Here is a 25,928-nt window from a genome sequence, read left to right on the forward strand (position 1 = left end):
TACATTCAACAAAAAGTTGGAGAAACAGTATCAAACACCTTTATGAGAACGGAGATGTAAACAAATAATAAATTTATTTACTTTGTCACAGTAGTTCAGACATCCAGACATCACATTAATGAAATCTATGTATATTTAAAGGAATCTTTTCACGGTTCGGTAAATTGAAAAAAAGTTGTTTCAGATTCGCAAATTTTCGTTTTAGTTATATTTGTGAGGAAATAGTAATATTGAACATTTACCATAGTCTAATATAGCCATTATATGCATCTTTTGACGATTTAAAAACCTAAATATTATCAAGCGTTGCAACGCGAAACGATTGAATGATTTGGAGAGTTCTGTTGTTGTCGTTTAAATTTACAAAACTACGAAGATTGCTTACATAAGGTATTAAATACAGCATACATTAACACTCGGCAGAATAGCCGAGAGGGCTCATGCGTTTTTACTCCAGGACTCCGGGGGTCACAGGTTCGAGCCCCGGTGCGAGCTACATTTTTTTCCTTTTTTAAATTTTATTCTTGATTTTTCACTGAAGCTTTTAAGATCCAAAGTTTACATTTATCAAAATAAACCATTTAATGACTAACTTCAAAATATGCAAAAATCTGTGAAAAGGCCCCTTTAATAATGTGTCAGTGGGTGATACACGCGTTAGCCCTATCATTAGCACAAGAAGGTATTGTTTTTAACTTTATGGGGAGGTTTTCCACCTTAAGGAGAAAACGACTTCTCATGAACAATTGCATATGCGAGTCTATGGCTAGTAAAATTCGAGTCCTTTGAGTAAACCTAGGTGACAGATTTATGTTGAATGAATTTGCAATAAAAGCAAGGACAGAATTTTCCAACATAATAAAGTGGAAGCTGATTTAAAGTATAATTATTACTAACACACATTAATATGCTACATTGATTTAAAGTTTGTGTTTTCACAAGAACCGGCAAACATATTAAGCTTAACTGGTATGGCAACAAAACAAATTATTCAGATTTAAAGTGTATTATATGAATGCGCTAAATGATACATATATGTTCAATTAACCAAAGAAAATCGTAAACAAAGAGAATTTAATAATAACACAATGACAATTATAATAATTGTAATATATACATAGATAAAAGATCAGCTCTGAATTCCCCATAATGCAAGTTCATCTTGGCCTAAAATAACTGGATACTTTACAATGAGACAATGACGAAACACAACTCAACATATTTACACTCGCTGTTTGCAGGAGTAATGGGAATCTCTAGACAGTTCAACTTTTATTGGAGGTCAGAGCCTCAACAAGTCGCTCCAGTAGACAATTTTTTTGTTCCGCCAAAGCAGTCAAACGCTCGTTATGGGCATCCAAGCGGTCTAGTCTTTGCGAATGTTCTAGCATGTAGCTCCGGAACCATTCTGGAGGGTCTTGGCTCCCACTTCTTTTTCTTTTTCTGATGAGAGGGGTAGCAAGAAGCTCATCAGTCCCCTCTGTAGAAGGGGTGGTTGCCCTTCCTGCTGGCTGGTCAATTGGTGGGGGAGTTGGTGCTTTATGAACAATGGGTCTACGTGGCCCAGGTGGCGGCTTTGCAGTTACAGTTACAGTAACATCTTGCTGAACTGCAACAAAACAAACAGCATGGTTACAAGTGAGATGGTAAATGCATGTTTTAAATGACAAGTGATATGTTTAAGAAACACTATGCCCCCTCTTGAGCGATTTTTATCCATATATTTGACCTTTGACCTTGAAGGATGACCGACCGTGACCTTTCACCATTCAAAATCTGCAGACCCATGAGATACACATGCATGCCAAATATCAAGTTTCTATGTTCAATATTGCAAAAGTTATGACCAAGGTCAAAGTGATGGGACAGAATGACAGACATACAGGCCAAAAACAATATACCCCCCTCTTCTTCGAGGAAGGGGACATATACATGTTTTAAATAACAAGTGATATGTTTAAGAAACACTATGCCCCCTCTTGAGCGATTTTTATCCATATATTTGACCTTTGACCTTGAAGGATGACCGACCGTGACCTTTCACCACTCAAAATCTGCAGACCCATGAGATACACTGAGATACACATGCATGCCAAATATCAAGTTTCTATGTTCAATATTGCAAATGTTATGACCAAGGTCAAAGTGACCAAGGTCAAAGTGATGGGACAGAATGACAGACATACAGGCCTAAAACAATATACCCCCTCTTCTTCGAGGAAGGGGACATATACATGTTTTAAATAACAAGTGATATGTTTAAGAAACACTGTGCCCCCTCTTGAGCGATTTTTATCCATATATTTGACCTTTGACCTTGAAGGATGACCGACCGTGACCTTTCACCACTCAAAATCTGCAGACCCATGCGATACACTGAGAAACACATGCATGCCAAATATCAAGTTTCTATGTTCAATATTGCAAATGTTATGACCAAGGTCAAAGTGATGGGACAGAATGACAGACATACAGGCCAAAAACAACATACCCCCTCTTCTTCGAGGAAGGGGACATAAAAACTTATTTGCTAACTAGAACATAAACTAAAACAATACATTATTTTATTAGAAAATTGTCTCATGGAATAAATACTAAACAGGAAATCTCATAAATTGTATCATAACCTTTTTTAACAGTTAACCCTTAATTATAATAAAAAAATAAATAAAAAAAACGAACCTGGCATTGACGACACAACCATCGCTGGTCTTACAGATGGATCTCGAGCAAATAGCTCATCCATCCTTTGGAAGTATTCCCAGTTTTTTCGCCCGCTCCCACTAGTGGCATGCTGGTCCACTATCTTCTTGTACCTGAAAAAACACACTCATCAGGCTTAATAAATTGATTTATGCAATTATTGAATATATTTTGTTTTTAGTTGACATATAATGAATGAAACACTTTATTTTTAGACATGACATTGAACTCAATAATCACTTTTCCAGTTCTATGTGATTTTTTGTTTCATTCAACCAATCCAAGCAAGACATTTAAACAAAAACAAAACAACAGTATCTATAGAAAGATGAATAACAGAAAAAGTTGCATAATATGGTTTGCATATTACTTGAACTTCATCAGCCGGAATTTACTGTCACAGGCCTCACCTGTTACATGATTTCCTTTGTACTAAGAATAACAAGAAATGTGTTCGTCAGAAACACAATGCCCTCTACTGCGCTTTGAACCCATATATTTGACCTTGAAGGATAACCTTGACCTTTCACTACTCAAAATGTGCAGCTCAATGAATACACAAGCATGCCAAATATCAAGTTGCTATTTTCAATATTGTAAAATTTATGCCCAAGGTTAAAAGTTTGGGACAGACAGAATGACTGACAGGCCAAAAACCATATTCCCCCCTCTTCTATAATACAAATTAAAGACTTACTAAAATTCATCAACCGGAATTTACTGTCACAGGCTTCACCTGTGACAGTAACATCTTTGTGTGCCATCTCTTCTGCTATCAATCTCCACGGAATCAAATTTCTGTTTATGTTCTTCATAAAGAGACAGCATCAACAATATCCCTTCATGGGTCCATCGAACACCTAAAAACAGATCAACCAGCCATCACATTTTAAGCTTTTAAGTAATTTTACCATATGTGTATACAAAAGTAACAGTGCTTTCTAGAGCTGCAACGATTCACCAACAGTTCGATTCGATTCGATTTCAGACACTCCGATACCGATTTTTTCGATTCGATTCATCTTCAAACCTAGTTTTATCATATATTCACTCGTATGCCTCAAAATTAACATTTCTGTTCAAATGTGATTTCAATAAAACACATATAAAAGAATAGCAAATTAGGACTCAATTTTAATTTTAAAACTTCTGACTAGATTACACAATAATATAAAAAATAAATAAATAATCATAAAAACGTATCTGGAATCAGTTGAATGGTAGTACTATCACTATTACACCTTTACCCAAAACCGCTAGAAGCAAGTCTACCACTGTGCCATGACAGCATAACCTGTTACCTGTATGACAAATCATATTTTCTAATAAACTTAACAAAACTCCAACAGAAAAAGAACTACTTTTCTGGCTGGCGACTTGAGTAGTTGCACTTGAGCGACCTCTTTGTCTTGCTAAATTAACGCTATGTTTGCGTTTGACATATTGCATTAAATTAGATTAGTGGTTGAGCCGGACTTAGCGTACGCCACATCCGTGAAGCACAGTTTACACTTAGCTTTATTGGTAGGGCTACCATCCCGAAACCCAAAATACTGCCACACTTTTGATTTAAGCTTCTTAGCCGCATCTGATAATTTCAATTTTTCGGCAACAACTTGTTCAGCCATTTTGACGCTTTTTACGAAAGTAGACCGTAACGGGCTTATTGATTGGATGACTTAAGTAATAAGCAACCAATCGCGCGCGTCGTAATTACAGGTAAATATAAAACCTACACCTCCCTGTATCAATAGTCAGAATACAGCGCGCTTTACGTATCTATGTATATATATGTATATATTTTAAAGAATCGAATCGAATTTGGTAGGTTTGGTATCGTAATCGAATCGAAGCATTTCGAATCAATTTTCGATGAATCGGATCGAATCGTTGCAGCTCTAGTGCTTTCCACATGCCATTAAATGGTCCCTCGTCGGGACGCTTAAATTTCGAAATCAGTGTCCGAGGGGCGTCTGAAACTTTCTGATCAGTGTATTATTGCAGTTACTGCCTCTAATCAGTCTTAAGATCAAAGCCATATTAACTTCGAAGAAAATTTTGAAAGCCGAATAATATCCTCTGTCAATTACATATATCGCTTTACCCAACTAAAGCCCCCTAAATGCAGAGCGACGTCATATTGGAAAATCAATACTGGCCAGTTAGAGTGTACTCTTTGTATGAGCGACAGCACTCATAGCAGGCATTGCCTGGGGTTAGATCAAGCAGGCCAGTTACTTAGAAGACTGATGGCAACAGGTTGTAATCGGCATGGAAATTGTGCATTTCATGCATAAAACAGTAAAAATTATTTGACTTGTTTAACAAATTATCATTAAATTCATTACGCAACTGTTAATGTTTTGTAGAAATCTCAAATGAGCATCATTAAATTTGTAATTTGAAACACACTGCTGAATGTAAATGTTTACAAGTTATCAATCCGAAATACACATTTGAATAGTAAAGCGACATTAACAAATTTAAACTTCAAATAAACAGTGCTTTTTTTATTGTATCGATCTTTTGTTTTAATACAAAGGACGCAAAAATTATGCAGCATATACAAAGTCGTTTAATTTGAATGGAAATCGTGCATGTATTGCTTAATTGTATAATTGCATGCATCACGTCGGGTGATTTACGCATGCTCAGTTGCAATATTTCATCAAATCTTTGGTCACTTATGCAGAAATTCCCTTGATACTTTAGACGAATGGCAATATTTGTGTTTATGAATTTCTCGAGCAATATTATCATAAATATTTACCAGCATTTGCTTTTATTAAAAATGGACCATACAGGATTATCGGGTAATTAATAGAAACTGGAAAATTAGCAAGTATGCAGTAATATAGTCGGTATGATACAGATGTATTAGGGGAATATTCCAGTCGGGATTATACTATTTATGCGGGGAAAGTTTAAAACCATTAAAAACAATTTAAAAATGATTTTTATAACTGATTTTATAGCTGTTTTTTTCTTGAAGAGTCATGGCACACAAAATGACCCCATTTGACTCTTAAAATGTATCAAAAAAATAAAGTGTAGTAAAGAGGGGACAGTCCTCCCTTACCCACCCCATCGGCCCGGGGCTTCTGAAAAAATCTTGAGTAAAGCACTGAGTGAATATCTATTTTTCTAGGATTCTGATTTTGTACTTTTAACAATACCAGAGATTGTGTCGATGAAAAATACTAGATGGTGTCAAACTCATGACATACCTTTCATAACACAATAGCACCAATATGGTTAAACAAGTATTTAATATTTAGTGTTTTATTAATTTATTATTAAAAAATAACCTGATGCAGATGCAGTTGCAGCTCCTGAGTCTGCAGTTCTGGAGTCCAAACTACTTGCATTTTGATTGATCTTCGGTGGTCGGAACATCTGATGAATCTGAAAAAATCCTTCCTAATTTACAAACATGGAAATTAATTCATAAATTATTTCTTATTTTGTAGGTCAAGAAAGTGTTTTTCAGATAAAACAGCCAAAGCCAAAAATATGCCAAAAATATGAAACAGAACAAATGGACTGAAAGAAACGATATGTTAATTGTAATACTCAAAATTAAATAAACTGAAATTCAAGAAATTCTCTAAGGGGAAGGGGCCTTTATAAGGCCATTGCTAAAGAATCAATAAAGCCCTGAACTGAGTTTACTTTCAAATGTATGAGCTTTTGACTTGAACCGAACTTAGTTAACAAGTTCAACTACAATTGTCAAGAAACTTTATTTTTGTAACTAGCCAGGGGTTCTGAAATATTTTAAGAGTCTAATTGTCCATGGACCAGTTGGACCCACAAATTCACTTGTCCGTACCAAAGAAGTACTTGTCCGTACTTTTAAGATAGATAAAGGAAAAGGTCATTACTAATTAAGCAAATAATACAAGCATACACTTTTGTTAACTTCTATTTTAAATTATAAACATAGTTAACTAGAAAATTGAACAAAAAATACAAGCAAGATGTGCATATAATAAGATCACGTTTAAGTCACACATGATACTAGTCTTATTTATAAGACGCGCAAAGAATTTAGAGATACTTTTTATGTGGGCTAAATTCTTTGGAACTCCAAATATTACCAATATAAAAAGTAGCTTAATATTTGAGAGCGTCAACAAGTTCGACTAACATGATACCATCTCGGATATTTAATAATCTCAACATGACTAGACAATTCACTTGAAATAAAATAATCTCCGTTAATTATAAGTATATAATTATCCGCTAATAAAGGAAACTCCTTACGAAGTTTACATTTACACACATCGGCAACGTTTCAAGCCAAGGAAAATCAATTGGCCAAGACTCAAAAAATTCTCATTTCCGCTTGGCGTCGTGTGTTATCATATTTATACTTTTCTTTTCTCTTCTTTTCCGACGCCGAACTGATTTTATCATTGGTCTGATTAGCGTCATGGCTAGACGTTTAAGTGGTTTTATTATATAAAAATCGAATGCAGGTCGTTAGAACATGTATGCGGCCATTTGCAATGTACGAAAAGTGTTATCTTAAAATTCTTATGCGTGATTGGCTGTTGCTATACACATGTGTGCTGGTTTCTCTATTAAAACAGGGACATAGGTCCCTGATTAAAATTGTTTTCTTATGCGTGATTGGCTGTTGCTATATATACTCGTGGACTGGTTTACCACATTAAATAATTATTATCGGAAAATAACATACCTTCAGTTAAAAAAGTGTGCTAGTCCGCAGATTAATCATACGCTATTTATATAAACTTCGTTTTTTATCTTCGAAAAATATTGAAGTTTCGTTCTCGAAACAAACTTTACCGCGGAAATTTTACTTGTCCCCGGACAAGACAGCTTTCAAAAACTGCTTGCCCGGAAGGGTAAATTGACGACTCGGACAACTCGGACAGCATATTTCAGAACCCCTGCTAGCTCTTAAAAATTAAACAATGTCCTATTCAGTTTTAACCAGATTATATAAATTCACTATGTAACAAAATCTGCTCACTTAAGTGATTCCAGTAGGCAAAGCTTAGTAAATAGTGTATGTGATCATGTGACCTAATCAGCTAGTACAATACCATAATCAGCTAGCACAATACCAGAATCTTGCTCTCCATCAACTGTCTGACTGACAAGATAGCGAATAGTGTCTTCATCTAAAAGATAAACAAAATACATGATTTAGAAAGTTGATTTGTGTGGAATATGTAATTTATATACAGTAATTATTGTTTTATTTAATACATTTCTAAATGAGCACACACATCGTTTAGACTTTCTTTAACAAATCAATATAACTAGGCAGAGTAAGACCTGACCTAGTTAATAACTGGGCTGAATAGGATTAAGAAAGTCAGATCATTTCTGGCTAAGTTTTATTCCTTGGTACAAACCCTTTTCATCTACAACAAGCCTGTACGTCTCCTCATCAACATGGAAGGAAACCCTTTTTCCATCAGGCAACTGCAGAGTGAGCTTCATCAATGAACTAAACATAAAAACACAACATTCTATTAGAATTTACTATCAGTTAACAAAAGTATAAAATATAATTTTTTCGCAGTCAAAGTGAATTGAATAGTGTTCAAAAACATGATTTAATATCACATATTATACACTGAAAATAAAAAATGTGTATTTAAACAACATAATAACGTATCATTTGGGTATGATTTCTATCTGTTTCATAAAGAACGCCTGTAAAGATACAAACAACATCAAATAAATAAGTTGCTTTTAATCAAATCAACCCATTTTTATTTTAAATATACGCACAAACGTAAAATACATAGATAATGTACAACTTCACCGATGTTGCATTCAGAATATTGCATAAAATTGAAAATATCAAAAGTAAACAACAAATTTCTACAACCTGTCCTCCATCTTTGTTCGCTTTGAAAACGACCGCCCAAATGCGTTTCGTTTCGTTGCGGAACGTTCTCGCCGAACGGTCCGTTCAGTTACGGAAACACGCGAACTGTTCCGAACGTTAGTAAAACGTTCCGCTTACTGGACGCAACAATCTGAACGCATCGGACTATGGCGCACCAAAGGGGTCGAAACTTTAACTTCTGCTCGAGCAGAAAAAATGCTGCTCGAGCAGCAATTTAGTGGTCGAGCAGCATTTAAATGCTGCTCGAGCAGTAAAATTCCTGCTCGACCAGCAATATGCTGCTCGAGCAGCATTTATTTTTACCAGAGTTGCGACACCTTAAGGGTTTCGCGGGATGGAATGAGTGGGGAGATCAAATCAAATTGAAAGCCGATTATTTCGACAAAAAAAAAATTGGGTACGAAAAAAATAAATGGGTACGAATAAAAAAATTTGGGTACGAAAACAGTTGGGTACGAAAAAAATTTTGGTACGAAGAAAAAAGGCAATAAAATGATTGGGTACGAAAAAATTTGGGTACGAAAAAAATTGGGTAGAAAAAAAATGGGTACGAAAAAAATTTGGGTACGGAAAAAAATTGGGTACAAAAAAATTTGGGTACAAAAAAAGTGGTTACGAAAAAAGTGGGTACAAAAAAAAAATTGGGTACTAAAACATGTGGGTACGAAAACAATTTGGGTACGATAAATAAAAATTGGGTACGAAAAAAAATTTGGGTACGAAAAAAGAAAATTGGGTATGAAAAAAATTTGGTACGAAAAAAATGGGTACAAAAAACATTTGGGTACGAAAAACATTTGGGTACGAAAAATATTTGGGTACAAACAAATGGGTACGAAAAAAAATTGTGGGTACAATGGGTTCATGTTAAGGTTTTAGCATGGCAGACGCCGGATGGCGAAAAGACACGACATGACACAATGAGCTGGCTATGACAAAACCTGAGGTTTTTTCCGAAAACAGCCGAGCTCATAATGCATAAATCAGTGAGTAATAGTACTTATACTCTATAGGCACAGGGTATAAAATCAGAACCACTGGGCCGAATCTGCTGAAACTTGGTCGCATTATAGATTATGGTCCAAACAAGCTACAGAATGAGCGCTTCTTGACCTGACAGCGTAAAACATTAACCGATAATGGACAGCACAAAATGGGTCATTTTGTACAAAAAAAAACAAACTTAAAGTGGCATTTAAGACATTTTAGACATCAGAAAGTTGCAAATGTTTAATATTCTGCACTCTTCGACTGGTTTGTTTTTTTACAAATTTAGAAGCATTTATCCTTGAGGTGTATATAAACCCTGTTATTCAATGTCAAAAATAGCTAAGCAGCAATGCCCCTTTAACATTATTCCTTATATTTAATTGTATTGTTTAAAGAAAGAACTGTGTATATTTAATGATAATGGCTCCGTATTTCACACTTGATAGGCCACTGCTGGGGCTTGAACCCAGAACTCATCTCACATTGTAAGATGCATTTTTCAATTAAACTACAATGACTGTATCGTGTGAAGTGGAGCCAACATACACCCACATAAGTGAAAAAATCATTATGTCGATATATTTGTCCTGGGCGTTTTCCGACATGTTGCATAACTGTTTACCACAAAAAATGTCTACATAGATAAATATACATACATGTAAATGGGAAAAAAATGAACTGTCTTTTTTTAATTTTTGCTTCTTATATACACATTTCCTAGCCTGCCATGATTTATAATTATATCATGTTGAAATCATTTATAGACAGAATATTACTGAAACTGCAATAAACAATAAGATAGATAGATAATAATAATGTTTAATTCTATCTAATGCAATGAACAAATGTTCTTCCGATGCCATTTTCACTAAGGTATAGGTATTGAATCCTGATATACGACTAAAACTGAACATCTAAACAGCAGTATTTTACATGAAGATTACTCACAAAACCACAACAATAATACTCGATGAATGAACTGTCTGAAATCCGAAAAATATGTACACTACAATAACAAGACGTTAATAAAAATATGCACGTTAACATTATTCAAGATATGAAAGCAATATATCAAGGGATATAGTAAATATTTGGGGTGTTACGCACAATTTAACATAAAGTCAGTGTGCGAATTTCACTTTTTAAACCACTAGCCCGTTCGGGCTACCAGATGGATTTTTTCACTATCCCGAACCAAAGTTTACTAGCCCGAACTGTTTATCACAAGTTTTTAAAATAAGTTTATATTTTTGACGGTTCTGGATAGTTTTTATTGCAGGTAGGGTGTAATGATGAGGATTGCAACTAACAGTTGATCCCAATTAGCAGGAAATGTTATTATAATATTTCAATGACACAATACGATTATAATATTTATGTATTACGATATTCGTCAATCAATACCTTACATGCAGTCAAGAAGCAAAGGTTTTTTTATCCAATCTGTAAATAATTTTAGATGTCACTTGTCCCAAATTAGAAATCCGAAACATTAAGCCTAAAGTCTGAGGCCGTATGATAAAGCGAATAGAGGGCAGTGTCTCCTCCCCCTAGCTTATTGTTCTTTTTTATAGTCTTTCTAGGTCCAATTCTGGTGAGTACAATGTGAAAAAATATCAACCAGACCATCCGTAAAATCGCATGTGTATTCATCATTCTAGATATTTTTTTATCAAGAAAGTCGAAAATAAATTAAAATCGACAAATAAAACCGTATCCGGAAACAACTGTCCGAAAACATATCAATATAAGTCTTTGCACGTGAAATAAAATATGCATATCGTTAAACTGCCTAAACTGAAAACCAGTAAAAAGTAACCAAGCAACTATGCAATCAATATATAATTTGGTTGACATATTCTATTAAAATATGATAGTTCAATGCGTTGATTTGTCAATAGATCATTACAAATCCAAGATGGCGGACATTAAAAACATTTGTAGACTGTACATATCTTCGATGTTGTTATATTTTCAGCCTTCAGAGGCTGGTAGCGGTATTGTGTTTTTATTATTTTTTAAGAAACCTTGTTTAAGACCTTTCTTATACTTAGATTCTTATACATTCTATGTACTTATAAAGTAAACGTGTATGTTCATCAATTGAGAGTTCTGCAGGTTATACTGAATTTTTACAGACCATTATCTGACAAGCTGCCTCTTACTCTTTTATGTATGTTGACTTGGCAATGTGTATTAATGTGATTATAAGATTGGTGGTTTCGCCAAATAAATAACCTATGTTGGTTTGTATTGTGCTGTATTGTGCTGTTTTGTACTGTTTGGGCAATCGGTCACTTGCCTTAAATAAAGGACCAACTAATTGTTTTTAATGAAAATTCAATACTGCTCCAGCAGCTGGAGTTTCACTTCTTTATATTGTATGGTTTGCTGAAAGTACAGCAAATTGAACAACCTGGGTAGATCCGCATTTTATTCGCACAGTATCAAAAAAAAGTTGTCATTCAAACTCTCGTCATGTCAACATAATCGGAAGGGTGAGGAAACGCGATACGACGCTAAATAAACGCTAGATATGGTTCAAGCGATGGATGAAAATAATATTTTTGAGCATTTTTTATTTCTCAAGTTTGAAAAATCAATAGCCCAATCGGGCTAGTACCCATGGAAATTCAGTAGCCCAAAACGAGATCAACAAGCCCCGGGCTAGTGCAAATTTCGAACACTGTAGAGTTATAAATAATATGCATATTCTACGTGGAAAAAGGGTCATAATTCTTACAAAATGCAAGTGATACAGTTGTCTGCTCTTGTTTTTAGGTTGGGGTCATGTTGGTTAACACGTATGCAAAATATGGAAGCAATATGTCAAGGGACATAGGAAATATTTGGGATGGTATGCAAACTATAACATTTGCACGCTAATGCCGATGCCGGGGTGAGTAGGATAGCTCCTCTATATATATTTCATATATAATAGTCGAGCTAAAAAGTAAATTTACTATAAACAACAAGCTTACCTAAATCACAACTTTAATGCAATGCTTATAACAATTAAGTTACAAAGATATTTCATTGATTAAAACTAACTTATTACTATTGGTTGCCCGCACTGACAACCATCTTTAGTATGTTGGTTGCCCAGATAAAGAATAACGAGCCCAGAATTATGTACATGTGTATATTATATTTTATTTTAATAAAATAATAGATAATCAAATAAATTTGCTGACATTGCACTTCTCAATGAATGATGTTTTATTATGAGTCTGAATTTAATCATTTCCTATTCCTTAATAATGAATGTTATTTAACTAGTATTGATCCATGGTAGTCAATTGTTATTCAATTTTTATTGCACTGAATTGTTTTAAGCTTAAAAAAACAAAAACAAGTTGCCCGGCCAGACTATCAACTTTGGAAATTGAGTTGTCCAGGCCAAAACTACTTGCCCCGGGCTCACGGGAAACCACTAATTTTCATCCCTGTATACCCTTTCATTTTCTGTTCTTCCATCCCATTCTCAAAATGAATTTTAAACCACAATATTTTTTAATAACATTTGTATGAATTGCTAACCATTATCACCCCAAAAACAATTTTACAAAGCTGTAATCCTGTCGTAGAGATTTAGTTTACTATTATCAGTGTTCTCTTTACTTAAATACCGGCAGCCAGTGATTTTGCCGGTTACATTTACTCTTGATGCCGGCTACTTTTCCCAAATATATCAAGTAAATGTCACAAATGCTTTCGTTTTACTGCATAGTTGCCGGCCATATAACTGGCTACTCAATTTTTTCTGGAAAACACATAATTATGCATGACAAACACACAATACTTACATGTACATACATCTTAGATTCGTTTTTAAAATAAATTGACACTTCCAGCTTGTCGTCATTAAAATCCAAAGATTCAAATAATTTTCCACGAGATACGTCAACAATTGTGTAATCAAATGAATGAAAAATAAAAGTAAAGAAAGCCGGAATTAACATAAATTTCAGGTTGATAAACACAACAAGGTAAAGGTAGTCGGTGAGATATAATAATAATACAGTTAGTAAGGCCCAAACCCTGGGTACGGTAAATATACTAAAACATACCGGGGAATTTTAACACTAAATCGGTTGTTGTCGGCTATGTTGTAAAAATGAATTATGTTCACATTTATGTCAATTTTCTGTTAAATGGCATTTATATTATCAAAACTAATTGTTAAAATCATTAATGTGATTTAATTTTAAATCTTAAATTGTTCAAAGTCGCATCATTGTATGACGTCGTCAAGTATATTTTCTGCGACGTTGCACGTTCACTTTTTAACGCCATAGATTTTTTTAAAGAAACATTATTTGGTTTGCGAGGTCCGTTAAAGGGGCATTTTCACAGATTTTGGCATTTTTTAACTTATTCATTAAACGCTTTATATTGATACATGTAAACATTGGATCGTAAAAGCCCCAGTAAAAAATCAAGAATAAAATTTAAAAAAGGAAAAGAACATTGCCCGGAGCAGGTTTCGAACCAGTGACCCGTGGAGTCCTGCCAGAATCCTGAAGTAAAAACGCTTTAGCCAACTGAGCTATTCCGCCAAGTACACTACATGACGTATTTTATACCTTATATAAGCAATCTTTGTAGTTGCACAAAATTTAACGACAAAAACAGAACTCTCCAAATTATTCAACCGTTTCGCGTTGCAACGCTTTATAATTTTTAGGTTTTTAAATCGTCAAAAGATGCATGTAATGGCTATATTAGAGCATGGTGAATGTTCAGTATTACTGTTTCCTCACTTATATCATAACTAAAGCGAAAATTTGCGAATCTGAAACAACTTTTTTCAATTTTGTCAATTTACCAAAGCGTGAAAAGATCCCTTTAAATGGGGAACACCATATTCTGTATTTATATTATGTTTTAACAATTAATTCATGCTGTGTAATAAATATTGTATAAGATATTGATTGAAAATGTTTCAAATTGTTATTTATGAAACCTCTTATTCTAATGAGTGTATGCTATTATATTATACTTTGAAAAGCATATCTGTTGTACTATAATCTTATTATTCATTTTTTATTGTTAATTTCATTTATTGTAGAGAATCGTCAATGTTACATCTAGTCGCCAATGCTTGTTGTCAGTGTTAGTCATAAATGCTTGTGATCATTGTCGTCAATGTTAGTCGTCAATCCTTATCGTCATTATACATGAAGGAAATAAAAGCAGAAACAGAGACGTATTCTTGATTACTTGCTTATTCCTACGGCGTCCTCTCAACACTCATACTAATCAAAGCGCTGAAGGCACTGAAGATGTTCGCTATTGCATAATTTAACACGCAATTCATTTTTCAAAATCAATCGCAAGTTTGAAATGAACACAAGCCATTCAACTTAAAAAAGTGTGTGTCATAGCGCACGGGTCGAGTTTTGTGTGCACTTTTTATCATCCTTATTATTTCATAGAAATAACTAAGACAAAAAAAAACAGCATGCTTTTTTGGAAGTTCTGAAAGCAAAGAAAGTATGATGAAAATGGTAATGAAAACTTAACTTTTGATTTTTGACACCATATACAAATTCAAAATATACAATAATCTTCGTATCTTGTATATGGAGGAGTAAAAGTATATAAACATTGCTGTTTATGCTTTACTTGTTACCCGAGCAGTTCACACGGTGTCAACAACGCTAACATAAACATAGGTATAGAGCACTAATGCGCTTTTAGGCGAAGCTGTTTCAGTTTTCATCTTAGTGACTTTAACATAACGCCAACAGACACGCATGAAGATTTTCGAATATTTAATAAGCTGATTCGAGATACAAACTCTGAATTTTTGCTACATCACTGCGTATGTGCTCAATTCAAAGGATGTAGCACTGTTCAGTGTAAGAAATTCCGGACTACTCTCTGTATGCTCAAACGACACAAATTGTGGCCCTGTTACAATTAAGCGTTACAATCCATCTCGCAGAATTTCAATTTCGCCTCCAAGATGAGAAAACAATCATTAGCGAAATAGTATAGTGTCACGATAAGAGGAAATCGTTTAATTATCATACCACAATGTTTGTCGTACTTGGTCAGCACGTCTGGAAATCATTCCTTAATGCGTCGATAGGCTGCCATTATTAACAAGTTTGCCATTTTGTATTCAATTTTGTATCAAAAAGCATTGTTTTTAAATGTGGGATTTTCAATTCGCAATGAGATTTGTAATGACACTCAGCTATCCCTCCTTCTGGTAAGGAGAAACATAACATATTGAGTGATTTTAAAGCGAACAGCGTCGCCTATGGCCTGACTGCGCAAGAGCACATGTTGGGTTTAACAAACGCTTGCCGAAACGCATAAGACCCATTTTCGCATGACGGCGCTATTGACGTGTGATTTAAATGTGACGAAAGAAAACTGCGTTTAAATCAAATATAAACATACGATATATTTCGATAATGAAGAAAGATACTCATAACAAGGCATATGAGGACACATATGAAGTGCTCTCCCGTAGTATATTTTTTATTTACTCACACTAATGTGTGGTTTGACAATGCTAACACACATTTCATGCGGTGAATATGCAGCTTACAAGTGAAAAACACAACACAATAGTTTAACTTTTGTTTAATTGTATTCAATTATTTAGAAAAGTAAATTGCTAACTTTATTTCAAAGTCGGCGTATACGCCGACTACATTTTTAAAAGACATGTATTGTTATAAATATATTTAATATAATATATTTAGTTGTTTTCGGTTTAACGATTATAAAGCATTTTCGAGGTTGCCTATAGTATGCCTGAGTAATTGATGAACTCATATCCAACTGTCAATGTATTGAGAACTGTGAATATAAACAAGCTAAACCTTCTACTAAGCTTCTACTATTGCGTTGCTAGCACCCGTAAATACAAAAGATCGCCGCTATGTGTTGAGAACCAAGAACGCTTTCCAGAAATACCCGATGTAGTAGCTTCAACGAGGTTATGAAACAGGTCATTCGTATTATTATTATAAATTATTTGTTATATTCGGGTTTAGCGATTATGTTTTTTTTTAGTCTATCGTATCGCTGAAGTTTTTGTTGAACTTATGTTCAACGTTTTATAAATTGAGAATATAAATAAGCGTCAACTTTTTCCCAAATCTCTCAATTTACGACCTGTACTACGTCATTGAGTTGTATGTGAGAGCGTAACCTATTGCGTTGTTATCGCCCGTAAACTTTCCTTTGTTTATCGACAGGCGCATCTAATAATAGCCTCATATCATGAATGCCAAAACACCCGCGAAAAAGAACCACGTTTTAATTATGTAAGAACGCTCCGCAATTCCTCTGAAGCCGGGGCCTTGTGATTGCTTTTACGTAAAGAATTGACCTCTAACTGAAGTAAGCAAAGGAAACGCAGCACCTAATTGACCCATTCCTTCTATGTGCGAAGGCAGATTGAATTTTACTAATGTATGGTTTGCCTATTATAACACACATTATAATGCGGTAAATATGCGACTAAAAGTAAAAAACACTATAATTAAACTTTTGTTTTTAATTAAGTTATTTAGAAACCAAAATTTCAAACCTTATTTCAAAACAGCGAGACTACATTTTTTAGAGAATATTCTTGTTATATTTAAATGATTTTTAACAGTTTCAGCGATAATGAATCATTTTTATGTTGTCTATCGTATCCCGGTAATAATTGTTGAACTCGTGGTCAACGTGTTATTAATTGAGACCTGTGAATATAAACAAGCGTAACCTTATACTAGTGCGGACTCACCCGGACTCCCCTTTGTTTATCGCCAGCCTTAGATTTATGAATGAGATGAGCGAAAATACTACGTCACGCAGACGCAGCAGAAAGTGGACTATTTTAATCATTCATAAACAATCTCCTCCGCGACACGTGCAATACGATCATTGTTTTTTTAAATTCTTTTCTATAAAACACCATTCGAAACTATTGCATTTAACACGATATTAATATAATGTTTCCATTTGTGAATAAACATCATTGGAGAACTCAAACCTCTTGCATAAATTATACAACTCTTTCTTCGCGCGTAGTGTAAGCGGGAATTGGGCTAATCATACCCAGGCCGTATCGACCTGAATTTTACATCATGCACATTAGACGGTCGCTAAAGCGACCATCTAAAAAGCATGTTGATGCAGATTTAAAAAAAAAAGGTTGTTTAAGGTAAACAATATTGTTTTATGTTAATCTGTAGCATGTTTAACATCGGATTTTTGGCGGATATACAACTCGGATACAATCTAATATTTGCGGGTATGTTTAAGTTTATTTACCATACCCGAGGTACATGTAAGTAAAGTGAAGAGTACCCGGGGTACATGTACCTGTAAGAAGTACCTGAGCCGAGAATGACCAATCGAGCCTTAGTACCAATCGAGCCTTAGTAAGTGAGTGATGGTGTATGGGATAACATGCACTGAGGGTGTATATTTTTCATGAACAAGTCAATTGAAGGTGTTAGAGATGTATTGATCCATAAGATTAAAAAAGGTAATTAACCACGGGCTTATTAAAATTAAAACGATGACATTACATCGTACCAGCTGTTTATTGTTGTATACTGTAAGCTGGCAATATTTTAAATAATGTAAACAACTTACCTTGTATTAAGTTGGCACATTGTTGTCAGGTGTAGAAACTTTTTATACTTATTTCTGTTAAGTTGCACTGGCTGAACCAAAAGAATTATGTAGTCGTTTCTGAATAATCACGAAACAACCTACTAATGCATATATGCTTGCCAGTTACTGAGTTTGTGCATTTCCATTCATTATACTATCGGCATTGGCAAACATCGTAGACCCAGATAAAACGCCGTGTGATGTCTGCTTTTTCGTTACGCTAAAGATTTCCATATCCACGGGTGTTTTTGTGTCAAATGTTATAGATTTTCAATAGATCGTATACTTATCTACAAAACAGCGAATTAGCGTTCACTTTACATCATTTCTGATGATCTTATTTTGTAAATAATTTATGAGTGTTTATTCCTACGTTGCTATGTCGTCAGCCATTTTGACGGTTGATTTGTTTACTTTCGGTTTCCACTACAAACGAAATTAATTGATTTGCTGTTCGCGTTTATTTATTGATTAAATAATAAATTATTAAACCCTAATAATGTTATTGTCTCAATATCATTTATATTCAAGATATTATCGGATAAATAGAATACCATTCTAATACCAGTGTGTACTTACATTTATCTCGGAAAGCCTAGACGTGTAAACCTTCAACTCGTCGCACACAGTACGTTGAATAACACATAGATTTATGTCATGTTCATTAAAAAAACACAATGTGCACAAAAGACATGCATGTGTACTTCCGATTGATATTCAAACACAATTATTACGTCTTTGTTTATCGATTAAACGCCTAACTTTATATTAAATTAATAACGCGTAACGTCAGTTTCTTTGTTTCGTAGCAAGATGGAAGCTAGCCTAAGCGCTTTTCATGACGTCATGCGCGCGTGCTCTTTCCCATAAAAATATTTAAACGCAAAATACTCGAAAACTTGATTTTTCCCGGGTATAAACCATTTAATGACTAACTTCAAAATATGCAAAAATCTGTGAAAAGGCCCCTTTAATAATGTGTCAGTGGGTGATACACGCGTTAGCCCTATCATTAGCACAAGAAGGTATTGTTTTTAACTTTATGGGGAGGTTTTCCACCTTAAGGAGAAAACGACTTCTCATGAACAATTGCATATGCGAGTCTATGGCTAGTAAAATTCGAGTCCTTTGAGTAAACCTAGGTGACAGATTTATGTTGAATGAATTTGCAATAAAAGCAAGGACAGAATTTTCCAACATAATAAAGTGGAAGCTGATTTAAAGTATAATTATTACTAACACACATTAATATGCTACATTGATTTAAAGTTTGTGTTTTCACAAGAACCGGCAAACATATTAAGCTTAACTGGTATGGCAACAAAACAAATTATTCAGATTTAAAGTGTATTATATGAATGCGCTAAATGATACATATATGTTCAATTAACCAAAGAAAATCGTAAACAAAGAGAATTTAATAATAACACAATGACAATTATAATAATTGTAATATATACATAGATAAAAGATCAGCTCTGAATTCCCCATAATGCAAGTTCATCTTGGCCTAAAATAACTGGATACTTTACAATGAGACAATGACGAAACACAACTCAACATATTTACACTCGCTGTTTGCAGGAGTAATGGGAATCTCTAGACAGTTCAACTTTTATTGGAGGTCAGAGCCTCAACAAGTCGCTCCAGTAGACAATTTTTTTGTTCCGCCAAAGCAGTCAAACGCTCGTTATGGGCATCCAAGCGGTCTAGTCTTTGCGAATGTTCTAGCATGTAGCTCCGGAACCATTCTGGAGGGTCTTGGCTCCCACTTCTTTTTCTTTTTCTGATGAGAGGGGTAGCAAGAAGCTCATCAGTCCCCTCTGTAGAAGGGGTGGTTGCCCTTCCTGCTGGCTGGTCAATTGGTGGGGGAGTTGGTGCTTTATGAACAATGGGTCTACGTGGCCCAGGTGGCGGCTTTGCAGTTACAGTTACAGTAACATCTTGCTGAACTGCAACAAAACAAACAGCATGGTTACAAGTGAGATGGTAAATGCATGTTTTAAATGACAAGTGATATGTTTAAGAAACACTATGCCCCCTCTTGAGCGATTTTTATCCATATATTTGACCTTTGACCTTGAAGGATGACCGACCGTGACCTTTCACCATTCAAAATCTGCAGACCCATGAGATACACATGCATGCCAAATATCAAGTTTCTATGTTCAATATTGCAAAAGTTATGACCAAGGTCAAAGTGATGGGACAGAATGACAGACATACAGGCCAAAAACAATATACCCCCTCTTCTTCGAGGAAGGGGACATATACATGTTTTAAATAACAAGTGATATGTTTAAGAAACACTATGCCCCCTCTTGAGCGATTTTTATCCATATATTTGACCTTTGACCTTGAAGGATGACCGACCGTGACCTTTCACCACTCAAAATCTGCAGACCCATGAGATACACTGAGATACACATGCATGCCAAATATCAAGTTTCTATGTTCAATATTGCAAATGTTATGACCAAGGTCAAAGTGACCAAGGTCAAAGTGATGGGACAGAATGACAGACATACAGGCCTAAAACAATATACCCCCTCTTCTTCGAGGAAGGGGACATATACATGTTTTAAATAACAAGTGATATGTTTAAGAAACACTGTGCCCCCTCTTGAGCGATTTTTATCCATATATTTGACCTTTGACCTTGAAGGATGACCGACCGTGACCTTTCACCACTCAAAATCTGCAGACCCATGCGATACACTGAGAAACACATGCATGCCAAATATCAAGTTTCTATGTTCAATATTGCAAATGTTATGACCAAGGTCAAAGTGATGGGACAGAATGACAGACATACAGGCCAAAAACAACATACCCCCTCTTCTTCGAGGAAGGGGACATAAAAACTTATTTGCTAACTAGAACATAAACTAAAACAATACATTATTTTATTAGAAAATTGTCTCATGGAATAAATACTAAACAGGAAATCTCATAAATTGTATCATAACCTTTTTTAACAGTTAACCCTTAATTATAATAAAAAAATAAATAAAAAAAACGAACCTGGCATTGACGACACAACCATCGCTGGTCTTACAGATGGATCTCGAGCAAATAGCTCATCCATCCTTTGGAAGTATTCCCAGTTTTTTCGCCCGCTCCCACTAGTGGCATGCTGGTCCACTATCTTCTTGTACCTGAAAAAACACACTCATCAGGCTTAATAAATTGATTTATGCAATTATTGAATATATTTTGTTTTTAGTTGACATATAATGAATGAAACACTTTATTTTTAGACATGACATTGAACTCAATAATCACTTTTCCAGTTCTATGTGATTTTTTGTTTCATTCAACCAATCCAAGCAAGACATTTAAACAAAAACAAAACAACAGTATCTATAGAAAGATGAATAACAGAAAAAGTTGCATAATATGGTTTGCATATTACTTGAACTTCATCAGCCGGAATTTACTGTCACAGGCCTCACCTGTTACATGATTTCCTTTGTACTAAGAATAACAAGAAATGTGTTCGTCAGAAACACAATGCCCTCTACTGCGCTTTGAACCCATATATTTGACCTTGAAGGATAACCTTGACCTTTCACTACTCAAAATGTGCAGCTCAATGAATACACAAGCATGCCAAATATCAAGTTGCTATTTTCAATATTGTAAAATTTATGCCCAAGGTTAAAAGTTTGGGACAGACAGAATGACTGACAGGCCAAAAACCATATTCCCCCCTCTTCTATAATACAAATTAAAGACTTACTAAAATTCATCAACCGGAATTTACTGTCACAGGCTTCACCTGTGACAGTAACATCTTTGTGTGCCATCTCTTCTGCTATCAATCTCCACGGAATCAAATTTCTGTTTATGTTCTTCATAAAGAGACAGCATCAACAATATCCCTTCATGGGTCCATCGAACACCTAAAAACAGATCAACCAGCCATCACATTTTAAGCTTTTAAGTAATTTTACCATATGTGTATACAAAAGTAACAGTGCTTTCTAGAGCTGCAACGATTCACCAACAGTTCGATTCGATTCGATTTCAGACACTCCGATACCGATTTTTTCGATTCGATTCATCTTCAAACCTAGTTTTATCATATATTCACTCGTATGCCTCAAAATTAACATTTCTGTTCAAATGTGATTTCAATAAAACACATATAAAAGAATAGCAAATTAGGACTCAATTTTAATTTTAAAACTTCTGACTAGATTACACAATAATATAAAAAATAAATAAATAATCATAAAAACGTATCTGGAATCAGTTGAATGGTAGTACTATCACTATTACACCTTTACCCAAAACCGCTAGAAGCAAGTCTACCACTGTGCCATGACAGCATAACCTGTTACCTGTATGACAAATCATATTTTCTAATAAACTTAACAAAACTCCAACAGAAAAAGAACTACTTTTCTGGCTGGCGACTTGAGTAGTTGCACTTGAGCGACCTCTTTGTCTTGCTAAATTAACGCTATGTTTGCGTTTGACATATTGCATTAAATTAGATTAGTGGTTGAGCCGGACTTAGCGTACGCCACATCCGTGAAGCACAGTTTACACTTAGCTTTATTGGTAGGGCTACCATCCCGAAACCCAAAATACTGCCACACTTTTGATTTAAGCTTCTTAGCCGCATCTGATAATTTCAATTTTTCGGCAACAACTTGTTCAGCCATTTTGACGCTTTTTACGAAAGTAGACCGTAACGGGCTTATTGATTGGATGACTTAAGTAATAAGCAACCAATCGCGCGCGTCGTAATTACAGGTAAATATAAAACCTACACCTCCCTGTATCAATAGTCAGAATACAGCGCGCTTTACGTATCTATGTATATATATGTATATATTTTAAAGAATCGAATCGAATTTGGTAGGTTTGGTATCGTAATCGAATCGAAGCATTTCGAATCAATTTTCGATGAATCGGATCGAATCGTTGCAGCTCTAGTGCTTTCCACATGCCATTAAATGGTCCCTCGTCGGGACGCTTAAATTTCGAAATCAGTGTCCGAGGGGCGTCTGAAACTTTCTGATCAGTGTATTATTGCAGTTACTGCCTCTAATCAGTCTTAAGATCAAAGCCATATTAACTTCGAAGAAAATTTTGAAAGCCGAATAATATCCTCTGTCAATTACATATATCGCTTTACCCAACTAAAGCCCCCTAAATGCAGAGCGACGTCATATTGGAAAATCAATACTGGCCAGTTAGAGTGTACTCTTTGTATGAGCGACAGCACTCATAGCAGGCATTGCCTGGGGTTAGATCAAGCAGGCCAGTTACTTAGAAGACTGATGGCAACAGGTTGTAATCGGCATGGAAATTGTGCATTTCATGCATAAAACAGTAAAAATTATTTGACTTGTTTAACAAATTATCATTAAATTCATTACGCAACTGTTAATGTTTTGTAGAAATCTCAAATGAGCATCATTAAATTTGTAATTTGAAACACACTGCTGAATGTAAATGTTTACAAGTTATCAATCCGAAATACACATTTGAATAGTAAAGCGACATTAACAAATTTAAACTTCAAATAAACAGTGCTTTTTTTATTGTATCGATCTTTTGTTTTAATACAAAGGACGCAAAAATTATGCAGCATATACAAAGTCGTTTAATTTGAATGGAAATCGTGCATGTATTGCTTAATTGTATAATTGCATGCATCACGTCGGGTGATTTACGCATGCTCAGTTGCAATATTTCATCAAATCTTTGGTCACTTATGCAGAAATTCCCTTGATACTTTAGACGAATGGCAATATTTGTGTTTATGAATTTCTCGAGCAATATTATCATAAATATTTACCAGCATTTGCTTTTATTAAAAATGGACCATACAGGATTATCGGGTAATTAATAGAAACTGGAAAATTAGCAAGTATGCAGTAATATAGTCGGTATGATACAGATGTATTAGGGGAATATTCCAGTCGGGATTATACTATTTATGCGGGGAAAGTTTAAAACCATTAAAAACAATTTAAAAATGATTTTTATAACTGATTTTATAGCTGTTTTTTTCTTGAAGAGTCATGGCACACAAAATGACCCCATTTGACTCTTAAAATGTATCAAAAAAATAAAGTGTAGTAAAGAGGGGACAGTCCTCCCTTACCCACCCCATCGGCCCGGGGCTTCTGAAAAAATCTTGAGTAAAGCACTGAGTGAATATCTATTTTTCTAGGATTCTGATTTTGTACTTTTAACAATACCAGAGATTGTGTCGATGAAAAATACTAGATGGTGTCAAACTCATGACATACCTTTCATAACACAATAGCACCAATATGGTTAAACAAGTATTTAATATTTAGTGTTTTATTAATTTATTATTAAAAAATAACCTGATGCAGATGCAGTTGCAGCTCCTGAGTCTGCAGTTCTGGAGTCCAAACTACTTGCATTTTGATTGATCTTCGGTGGTCGGAACATCTGATGAATCTGAAAAAATCCTTCCTAATTTACAAACATGGAAATTAATTCATAAATTATTTCTTATTTTGTAGGTCAAGAAAGTGTTTTTCAGATAAAACAGCCAAAGCCAAAAATATGCCAAAAATATGAAACAGAACAAATGGACTGAAAGAAACGATATGTTAATTGTAATACTCAAAATTAAATAAACTGAAATTCAAGAAATTCTCTAAGGGGAAGGGGCCTTTATAAGGCCATTGCTAAAGAATCAATAAAGCCCTGAACTGAGTTTACTTTCAAATGTATGAGCTTTTGACTTGAACCGAACTTAGTTAACAAGTTCAACTACAATTGTCAAGAAACTTTATTTTTGTAACTAGCCAGGGGTTCTGAAATATTTTAAGAGTCTAATTGTCCATGGACCAGTTGGACCCACAAATTCACTTGTCCGTACCAAAGAAGTACTTGTCCGTACTTTTAAGATAGATAAAGGAAAAGGTCATTACTAATTAAGCAAATAATACAAGCATACACTTTTGTTAACTTCTATTTTAAATTATAAACATAGTTAACTAGAAAATTGAACAAAAAATACAAGCAAGATGTGCATATAATAAGATCACGTTTAAGTCACACATGATACTAGTCTTATTTATAAGACGCGCAAAGAATTTAGAGATACTTTTTATGTGGGCTAAATTCTTTGGAACTCCAAATATTACCAATATAAAAAGTAGCTTAATATTTGAGAGCGTCAACAAGTTCGACTAACATGATACCATCTCGGATATTTAATAATCTCAACATGACTAGACAATTCACTTGAAATAAAATAATCTCCGTTAATTATAAGTATATAATTATCCGCTAATAAAGGAAACTCCTTACGAAGTTTACATTTACACACATCGGCAACGTTTCAAGCCAAGGAAAATCAATTGGCCAAGACTCAAAAAATTCTCATTTCCGCTTGGCGTCGTGTGTTATCATATTTATACTTTTCTTTTCTCTTCTTTTCCGACGCCGAACTGATTTTATCATTGGTCTGATTACCGTCATGGCTAGACGTTTAAGGGGTTTAATTATATAAAAATCGAATGCAGGTCGTTAGAACATGTATGCGGCCATTTGCAATGTACGAAAAGTGTTATCTTAAAATTCTTATGCGTGATTGGCTGTTGCTATACACATGTGTGCTGGTTTCTCTATTAAAACAGGGACATAGGTCCCTGATTAAAATTGTTTTCTTATGCGTGATTGGCTGTTGCTATATATACTCGTGGAC

The 25,928-nt window shown here is 34.6% G+C and overlaps 1 protein-coding gene across 15 annotated transcripts in view; it reads right to left on the bottom strand.

Moving 5' to 3' along the window:
* Window positions 1-1,060: 1,060 nt before the first annotated feature.
* Window positions 1,061-25,928, bottom strand: part of LOC127852205 (jerky protein homolog-like) — a 43,718-nt gene continuing 18,850 nt past the window's right edge. For 3 of the 15 annotated variants that reach the window (XM_052386078.1, XM_052386089.1, XM_052386085.1), the window contains 4 exons: window positions 24,574-24,670; window positions 21,963-22,125; window positions 21,245-21,378; window positions 19,624-20,172 (listed from right to left, as the gene is read on the bottom strand). The gene's annotated coding sequence lies outside the window, so the exon portion shown is untranslated. Of the gene's footprint in view, window positions 1,610-2,682; window positions 2,817-3,400; window positions 3,564-6,011; window positions 6,109-7,778; window positions 7,857-8,093; window positions 8,189-8,575; window positions 8,758-19,623; window positions 20,173-21,244; window positions 21,379-21,962; window positions 22,126-24,573; window positions 24,671-25,928 lie in introns of those variants that run through there. The other 12 variants (XM_052386084.1, XM_052386086.1, XM_052386079.1 and 9 more) reach the window with 10 other exon arrangements.

Source organism: Dreissena polymorpha, chromosome 12 (genome assembly GCF_020536995.1).
Source record: "Dreissena polymorpha isolate Duluth1 chromosome 12, UMN_Dpol_1.0, whole genome shotgun sequence".
In the NCBI taxonomy this organism is placed as follows: domain Eukaryota; kingdom Metazoa; phylum Mollusca; class Bivalvia; order Myida; family Dreissenidae; genus Dreissena; species Dreissena polymorpha.